The sequence below is a fragment of the Piliocolobus tephrosceles genome, unplaced genomic scaffold (genome assembly GCF_002776525.5).
Source record: "Piliocolobus tephrosceles isolate RC106 unplaced genomic scaffold, ASM277652v3 unscaffolded_31770, whole genome shotgun sequence".
Classification (NCBI taxonomy): domain Eukaryota; kingdom Metazoa; phylum Chordata; class Mammalia; order Primates; family Cercopithecidae; genus Piliocolobus; species Piliocolobus tephrosceles.
In genome coordinates, this window is record NW_022315166.1 from 1 (window position 1) to 8,749 (window position 8,749).

Here is an 8,749-nt window from a genome sequence, read left to right on the forward strand (position 1 = left end):
CATGCTTCATTATATTATGTATTTCATATATATGAGATATATATGACATACATACATATATTTCAGACTCTGGAATCCACTTCCTCTGCCATCAAATCTTGCTACAGTGAGGTTTTCCATGTTAGTAAGTATGGAATCCCAGTCAATATGAAACTTATCTGTAACCAACTGGCCTCCTGTGAATATGTAATAGGATAGATAGATACACAGATATACTTAGAAAGGTAGATTCAGCATTTCTACTATTTACCTTTCCAAAAATGCTTAATCTTTTGGAGTCAGTATAAGGCAGTTTCAGCAAAAATCTACAATGAAAAAGAAAAACAATAGTTGCCTCTTTGTAAGTTAAATGCATTTATAAATGTATACTTGGCATGCATACATCCAAAACAATAGCTAATGACTAGAAATGCTTTAATAACTGTAGCTCTATTCATTTATAAGGGTCATATACTCCCAAATCTTGCTACTCCAAGTGGTAGTCTAGTAGCTTGGTATCACCTGAAAGCTTGTTATAAATGCAGAAGCCTGGGCCCCATTCCATTCCTACTGAATCAACATCTACATTTGAACCATATCATGTCGGTTTCTGTGTGCTATTATAAAGAACCCACTAACTTTCTTAGGTCACACATTCATGCCAGTCTGGTAATGGTATCTGTGAAACTTCAAGAATTGTGATTAACTGAGGATACAACAGACATTGTGGATTACTGTAAACAAATAATATAGTGGTATAATTACAATGTATCCTACTTTCATAAATCCAAAGTAAATTTTAATTCCAGAGGGGAAATATGAGAATTACTTTATTATACCACTAAGGGTGACAGGTACTTGAGAAAAATGAAATAGGCTTTGTGATTACCTTACAACATTGCTCAATCACCAAAATAGAAGCCTTGAGTCAGTGTGAGTAATATTATATGTATATACCTAGACTCTGTCATTATAGAAAACAGAAGTAAAATGTGCACCCACTTACTTCACAGCTGTTATTTGGTCCTTTACTTCTACTGAACCTAATCTTCGATGAATCTCCTGCAAAATTTTCACACCCAGGAATCCACTTCCTCTGCCATCAAATCTTGCTACAATGACGTTATCCATGTCAATGAGTACGGAATCCTAGTCAATATGGAACTTATCTGTTACCAACTGGCCTCCTGGTTCTTCATCCCTGGAAATACCAGCATATTGGACCAAAACAAGAGCAATTGAAAATCTGGTAGAAATTTTAGCTTTCATATTCACTAGTTAAGTAGTGGGAAAGAACTGTGCTATTAAAATTTCTGTTGGCTGGGCGCGTTGGCTCAAGCCTGTAATCCCAGCACTTTGGGAGGCCGAGACAGGTGGATCACGAGGTCAGGAGATTGAGACCATCCTGGCTAACCCGGTGGGCTGAGATCCGGCCACTGCACTCCAGCCTGGGCGACAGAGCAAGACTCTGTCTCAAAAAAAAAAAAAAAAAAAAAAAAAAAAAAAAAAATTCTCTTAATTCTTGATGATAAACCTGAAGGTAAAAATACAATTTTCCTTTGTAAAATTGTATTTTCCTCTGTAAAATTGTATTTTCCTTTGTAAAATTGTAATTGAAAAGTTCCCTGAATGAAATGAAAGTATGACTAAACACTGTAGTAGAAATTAGTGTAGCTCATTTCTCAATGGGGAAAAATGAAGAAAAATGGATGGTACTTTCCCAAAGGCATTTCTAAAGAATGACTGTCAAGTTGGTAGGCAGGTCTATCTTTACTGGATTTCTTCCAGAGTGTTTTAGAAATGTCTTGCAAGTGGCTTCCAAGGGTTGAAGGGCCTGATAGCAGAACCAATTATGAAATAATTGATAATAATTTAACAGAAAATATACAATCATAAATAATGTTAAACTAAAAAGAAAACTACATTAGTATTTCCTGAATTGTTTTGTTTGTTTGTTTTTGTGCTGGAATTCTCACTGAGGAAAATTTAAACAAGCAGTGAGAAAAATTCTTTTTTTATCACTAAAGTTGACAGCAAGAAGCATAGACATGTATGTTTGAAACACTTGAAAGCTAGAAGGAAAAAAAGACACACAAATAATAAAGCATGAATGTTTTTTCCAGAGGGAAAAGAAGGTACAATTTTAAAATGTCAGCTTAAAATTTTTTATTAGTTTATTTTCTAGAACACAGTAAAAGTAAAAAAAAAAAAAAAAAAAAAAAAAAAAATGAAACTCTGATACAATCACAGAGAGTGTCAAGGTCCATACCTAGGTAGGAACCCATTTACTTTCAAATAATTCAATCATGGCAAAAAATAAAAAATAAAAAAAAGCATTTTCCTTGGTATTGGTAGCAGTGTAAGTCCAAGACCAAGTAGAAAGTTATTAAACCAAGCAATAATAATGTGCTTGTCATTTTTTTTTTTTTTTTTTTTACAGAAATCATATGATACAGAGACTGTGTGAAAGCAAAGACGGTAGTCAGTATGGACAGTTGTCAGCCAAATTCCAAAGCTTGATCTGAATGAGAACATTTCTTCTGGATTAAAACAATGTGAATGCAGTATTTGTGGAAGTCTTTGTATGTCATTCCCTCCTTAATAGGCACGTCCTAGTTCACTCAGGATACAAACCATATGGAGAGAAGCAATATAAATGTGAACAGTGTGGCAAATTCTTCGTTTCTGTTCCAGGTGTTAGAAGACACATGATAATGCACAGTGGAAATCCAGTTATAAATGTAAGATATGTGGGAAATCTTTTTATTTTCAAAATTCATTTGAAAGACATCAGAGAACTCACACAGGAGAAAAAGCCTATACATGTAAACAATGTGGTAAAGTGTTCACTGTTTCCGGTTCTTGTCTAATACATGAACGAACTCACACTGGAGAGAAACTCTACGAATGTAAGGAATGTGGGAAAGCACTCAGATTTTCTTATTCCTTTAGAACGCATGAAAGGACTCACACTGGAGAAAGACCCTATAAATGTACCAAATGTGATAAAGCCTTCAGCTGTTCCACTTCCCTTCGTTACCATGGAAGCATTCATACTGGAGAGAGACCCTATGAATGTAAACAGTGTGGCAAAGCCTTTAGTGGTTTGAGTTCCCTTTGTAACCATGGAAGTATTCATACTGGAGAGAAAGCCTATGAATGTAAACAATGTGACCAAGCCTTCAGTCACCTCAGTTCCCTTCAGCTCTACGAAAGAATGCATACTGGAGAAAAACTCTATGAATGTAAGAGATGCGGTAAAGCCTACACTCCTTCCAGTCACCTGACTCGCCATGAAAGAAGTCATGATATAGAGGCTGGGTGTAGTGACTCAGCCTATAATCCCAGCACTTTGGGAGCCCAGGAGTTTATAACCAGCCTGGATTAAAACAATGTGAAACAACCTGGGCAACATGGTGAAACCCTGTCTCTACAAAAAATAAAATAATGCCGGGCGCGGTGGCTCACGCCAGCTACTCGGGAGGCTGAGGCAGGAGAATGGCGTGAACCCGGGAGGCGGAGCTTGCAGTGAGCCGAGATCGCACCAGTGCACTCCAGCCTGGGCAACACAGCGAGACTCCGTCTCAAAACAAATAAGTAAATAAAAATAATTAGCTGGGCATGGTGGCACATTTCAGTTGTCTTAGTTCTTTTTCAAGGACATAAAAAGCCACGGGGGTTTGGGGGTAAGTGCTGTGCTTGCGGATCACGAGGTCAGGAGATCGAGACCATACTGGCCAACGTGGTGAAACCTCGTCTCTGCTAAAAATATAAAAATTAGCTGGTTGTGGTAGCATATGGTTGTAATCCCAGCTACTCAGGAGGCTGAGGCAGGAGAATCACTTGAACCCAGAAGGCGGAGGTTGCAGTGAGCCGAGATTGTGCCACTGCACTCCAGCCTGGCGACAGAGTGAGACTCCATCTCAAAAATAAATAAATAAATAAATAAAGCCCCTTGAATGTAAGAAATGCGGTAAAACATTTACTCTTTTCCATTCCCTCATAAATATGAAAGAGCTCACACTGCAGAGAAACCTTAAGAATGTAGGAAATGTGGTCAAGCCTTCAGATTTTTCTGTTTGTGAAAATGTGGGAGGCCTCAGACTGGAGAAAAGCCTTTTGAATTTAAATTTGTGGTAAGGCCTTCAGTTGTGTTAGTTCCTTTGGATGACATCAGCTCATTCCTGAGAAAAACCCTATGAATGTCCAGAATGTGGGAATGTTTCATTTCTCTCATACCCACTCAAGGACATATGAAAATGCACACTATAGCTGGCTGGACCTTGTAAATACAAGGACGTACACAGGATTAAAACTCTAATAGTTTAGAAACCGCAAGAATATTTTCAGTTTTAACATTCACTTGAAAAGTCATGTGAAATCTCCCACTGGAAAGAAGTTCTATAAGTGAAGCTTTTCTAATTTGGAAAGCCTGATGCAAATTAATTATCGTGCAGTGCTTGAAAAAAAAATGTATGAATATATATCATAAATCATGCTGCTATAAAGACACATGCACACGTATGTTCATTGCGGCACTATTCACAATAGCAAAGACTTGAAATCAACCCAAATGTCCATCAGTGACAGACTGGATTAAGAAAATGTGGCACATATACACCATGGAATACTATGCAGCCATAAAAAAGGATGAGTTTGTGTTTTTTGTAGGTACATGGATGCAGCTGGAAACCGTCATTCTTAGCAAACTATCACAAGAACAGAAAACCAAACACCACATGTTCTCACTCATAGGTGGGAACTGAACAATGAGATCACTTGGACTCAGGAAGGGGAACATCACACAATGGGGCCTATCATGGGGAGGGGGGAGGGGGGAGGGATTGCACTGGGAGTTATACCTGATGTAAATGACGAGTTGATGGGTGCTGACTAGTTGGTGGGTGCAGCACACCAACATGGCACAAGTATACATATGTAACAAACCTGCACATTATGCACATGTACCCTAGAACTTAAAGTATAATAATAATAATAATAATAATAATAATACATTAAAAAAACACATGGACATGTATGTTTATTGTGGCACTATTCACAATAGCAAAGACTTGGAATCAACCCAAATGTCCATCAGTGACAGACTGGATTAAGAAAATATGGCACATATACACCATGGAATACTATGGAGTCATAAAAAAGAATGAGTTCATGTCCTTTGCAAGGACATGGATGAAGCTGGAAACCATCATTCTGAGCAAACTATTGCAAGAGCAGAAAACCAAACACCACATGTTCTCACTTACAGGTGGGAATTGAACAATGAGAACACCTGGACACAGATTGGGGAACATCAAGCATGGCAAAATACACTTTCTAAAAAATCTGAGAGCTGTCTCAGATTTTCAGGGTTCACACATATAATGTAGGATGTCAATGTTTATAAAACAGATATTATTCTACTTACTATTACAAATATGCTGCCAATTAACCTTAGACTTTCTCCACAAAATAAAAAATGTTGATGAGGTACAAATAATATATTTAAACTTAAATAATGTTGCAAGTTTTAATATGGCTACTTTTCAATTTTTCAATACTATGTTTTACTACTTTAACACTGTAAGAAAAATTAGTAATGAAAACATGAATAAAAGTGCTTACAGCGGGGTGTACCTGTTTTCTCCAGCCTCTGCCCATCTGCAGCTTTCATCCCAACTGTCCTGATGGTGGCTCTAAGCATTGCTCCTTTCTCTGTACCAAGATCTCTCCCCAGAAGCAAACCCAAATCTTACCATTTGTTATGGCACGCTGTGATAATGAACAGCGACGAAGAGCCAAAGCCTCAAGGCAGGGAGGCTTTTGTAAAAGAAGACTTATAGAATATAATATGTGAAAGTAAAGCCCAGAGCCGAGCTCCCTCCTCCGTACATGGGGAGCAGAGAGGAAGCTTTTGCCTCACCTTCCTCAATGGCCTGCAGCCACTTCTCCCTAGGTCAGTCTCAAGGACAACGAAACTCTAGTCTTCAAGGTGGACACGCTACTAGGTGTTCCAAAGACATGGTGACCCACTCTCGGGTGGGTCCCGAGGAGAACAAAGCTCTGGTTCTAATCCTAACCCTAGCCCTGTCCCAAGACTTTGACCCTAAACCTAAACCCTGATCCCTACCCTGGTCCCTAATTCTGATCCTTACTTTGACCTTCACACTGATCATGACCCCACCTCAAACCGTACTTCTGGCCCTGACTCAGCATAATCCCTGTTGTTTTGTTTACGATCTATCTCTAGTCTTACCCTCTAGTGGTAAATAGCTGTACGCAAATGCACTTTTAAATTTTGTAACTTCTTTTCCTTGTATTCTCTAAGGAAATCCTAAAGGAAATGTCATTATGTATTTTGTAGTCCCTCTGAGTGGCATGGCTTCAGATAAGTTCGAATACTTTGCAAGACGTAAAAGGTTTGGAGAGTGACAGCACTGGGTTGTTTGGGATGCATGTTGGCATTCATGATAGTCATTGGTGCTGTTCTCCAAATATTTTCAGTTTACTTTTTATGAATGCATTCTGACTGTTCCATTCCACCTACTTAAATTTCCACATGACCACATGACTGTTTTTTTCTTTGCCAATGGAGGTAAGAATAAAATAACATGTGACTTTTTCAGGAGAAATTTCCAAGAAACAGAGTTCTATTCCTCATGCTTTTTTCTCTTTTCTATAGCATTGGGGATCTTATTGATGGTCCCTCCTTCCATCTGGATTCCTGTGTTAGGATGATACAGCACAGAGCTCCCTCTCACCTGACCCATGATGAGATGTATATAAATGAGGAAGAAGATTTTTGAGCCACTGAAATTTGGAGGTTGTCTGTCACCACAGTTTAACCTAGCTCCCATTGACTGATGCAGGGCTGAAGAATGAGTCCAAACTGGATCTGGACAAGACATGTGAAGAACACTCCAGGCTGAGTAAAATTCAAGTGTTATCTCAAAGATAACAGTGAGCACAATATGTTATTGGGGTGGGTGTGGGATAAATAAGGTATATCAGGTGAGAATAATGAGAAACTCAACTTTAAAAGATGGTGCTGATTTGGACTGTGGAGAGATTCAAATGCCCTGCTTAGCATTTGAGATTGTGATGGTTGAACAAACTAATTAAAAGCCCTAAAGAAAGACTTGGGATAAATATCTGAGGGTGTCTAATATCCCAATTTTTCATCCTAAAATCGGCAGAGTCCTTGACCCCATTCTAGCGAGACTTCCAAAAGAAAAAAGACCTACATTTCTTCAACAACACACATTGAGAGACTTTCTTGCACTTTTGACCTGTGGCTAACACTCCTCACCTTTCATTCTGGCATCAGCATTTTGGGGAAACGCCTTTAACTCTCTCTGATTTACAGGTTATTAAGTGGTCCCTATCATTCCCTCCAGAGGTGGAAAAGACTAATGATGATGGTGTCTGAGCTCACAGCAGCAAGCAGGCATGTGTGCTCAGCAGTCACGTGGCTCATCTGCTAGGAGCTTACTAAATACGATATTCTACAATGTTGCTTAACACGAGGGGAGACGCTCCTGACTCAGAGGGTTTAATTGCTCGCCTACTTCTTTCTCTGCCCTCTTAGGCTCCTAAAATGAAAACAACCCTGGGGTGATAAAATGAGTCAAAGGGGTGCCAGCCGTATCACAGCAGAACAGATTCCTAAAAAATCCCTGGCCTAAGATGACAGCCTTGGCTGGATAAGTTTGAATGTGCTGATAGTGGACATGGGAGAGTGAAGGTGGTTGAAATGTTCATATTAAAGAATTTCCACCCAAATTGCAAGAAAAGAGAGAGGAATGGAGATGGCAGCATGAGTCCCTACAATAAAAGCAGATGTTTTGAGATGACTTATATTTGTTCTGACAAAAATTAAAGACAGAAACCAAAGTTTAGCCTGAGGCTAAAATTAATTGGGCAATAAGCCAGAGGTACGTATGACATAGACAGATTGAAACATTTCTCCCTTATATTAATACAAATACTAAACTTACAAATAAATTGATTCCAAATAAAACAAATATTCAAAAAATTTGATGAATAAGCCCTGGGGTCTACAGTAGTATTTGAAGGAGATCTCACAAACAGGTTTGGTTTTTGAAGGTTAGAACTGATGGTCTAGAGAATTCATGTCATTCCAGAGAGAGAAAGGAGGACTTTCTTTGGTTCCTTCAGGAATTAGTCTCGCTTTGCCTCATCTTTATTTGAACTATGGATACGGCAAAAGAACACATGACGATTTCACCGATTTAGGTGCAAAAGGTCACTGGTTCTCTAAGAAGCCTGGGATTTTTCTGCTGGAAAAATAAGTTTGTTGAGAAAAAATGAGATGAGGAGGCTGTTACTGAAGTGAAGCAGAATTGTTTTTACATAATCTGCTCATTACCCACTCTGCAGTGTGGATAAAAATTATTCAAGCAAAAAGTCCTCTTACTGTTCCTGGAAAGCAGTGGATAGAGAACAGATTAGTTTTTTTCCCTCAGAACACAACCACTAGAAACATTCTACCTCAGATGAGATATTGCCTAGTTATTTTCAAAAGACAGTGAAAAATGATGGATGTAAATGTTTGCTACAAAATGAATATATGATAGAAACAGAAGCATCTGGGTTACAGTTATATTAGAGCTACCTGTGTTCCCCTGTCACTGAGATTAAAACAAAAATGTCCAATACAATCATTCACAGCATGGGAGAGGGGAAGGTGAAAGATGGAAAGGCCGGTCACAAAAAGATCAGAATTTCAGTCCATAAGGAAGCGGCTTTG

General features: G+C 38.6%; 1 pseudogene; it reads left to right on the plus strand.

Moving 5' to 3' along the window:
* Positions 1-1,718: 1,718 nt before the first annotated feature.
* LOC116418658 lies at positions 1,719-3,331 on the plus strand (annotated as a pseudogene).
* Positions 3,332-8,749: the final 5,418 nt, after the last annotated feature.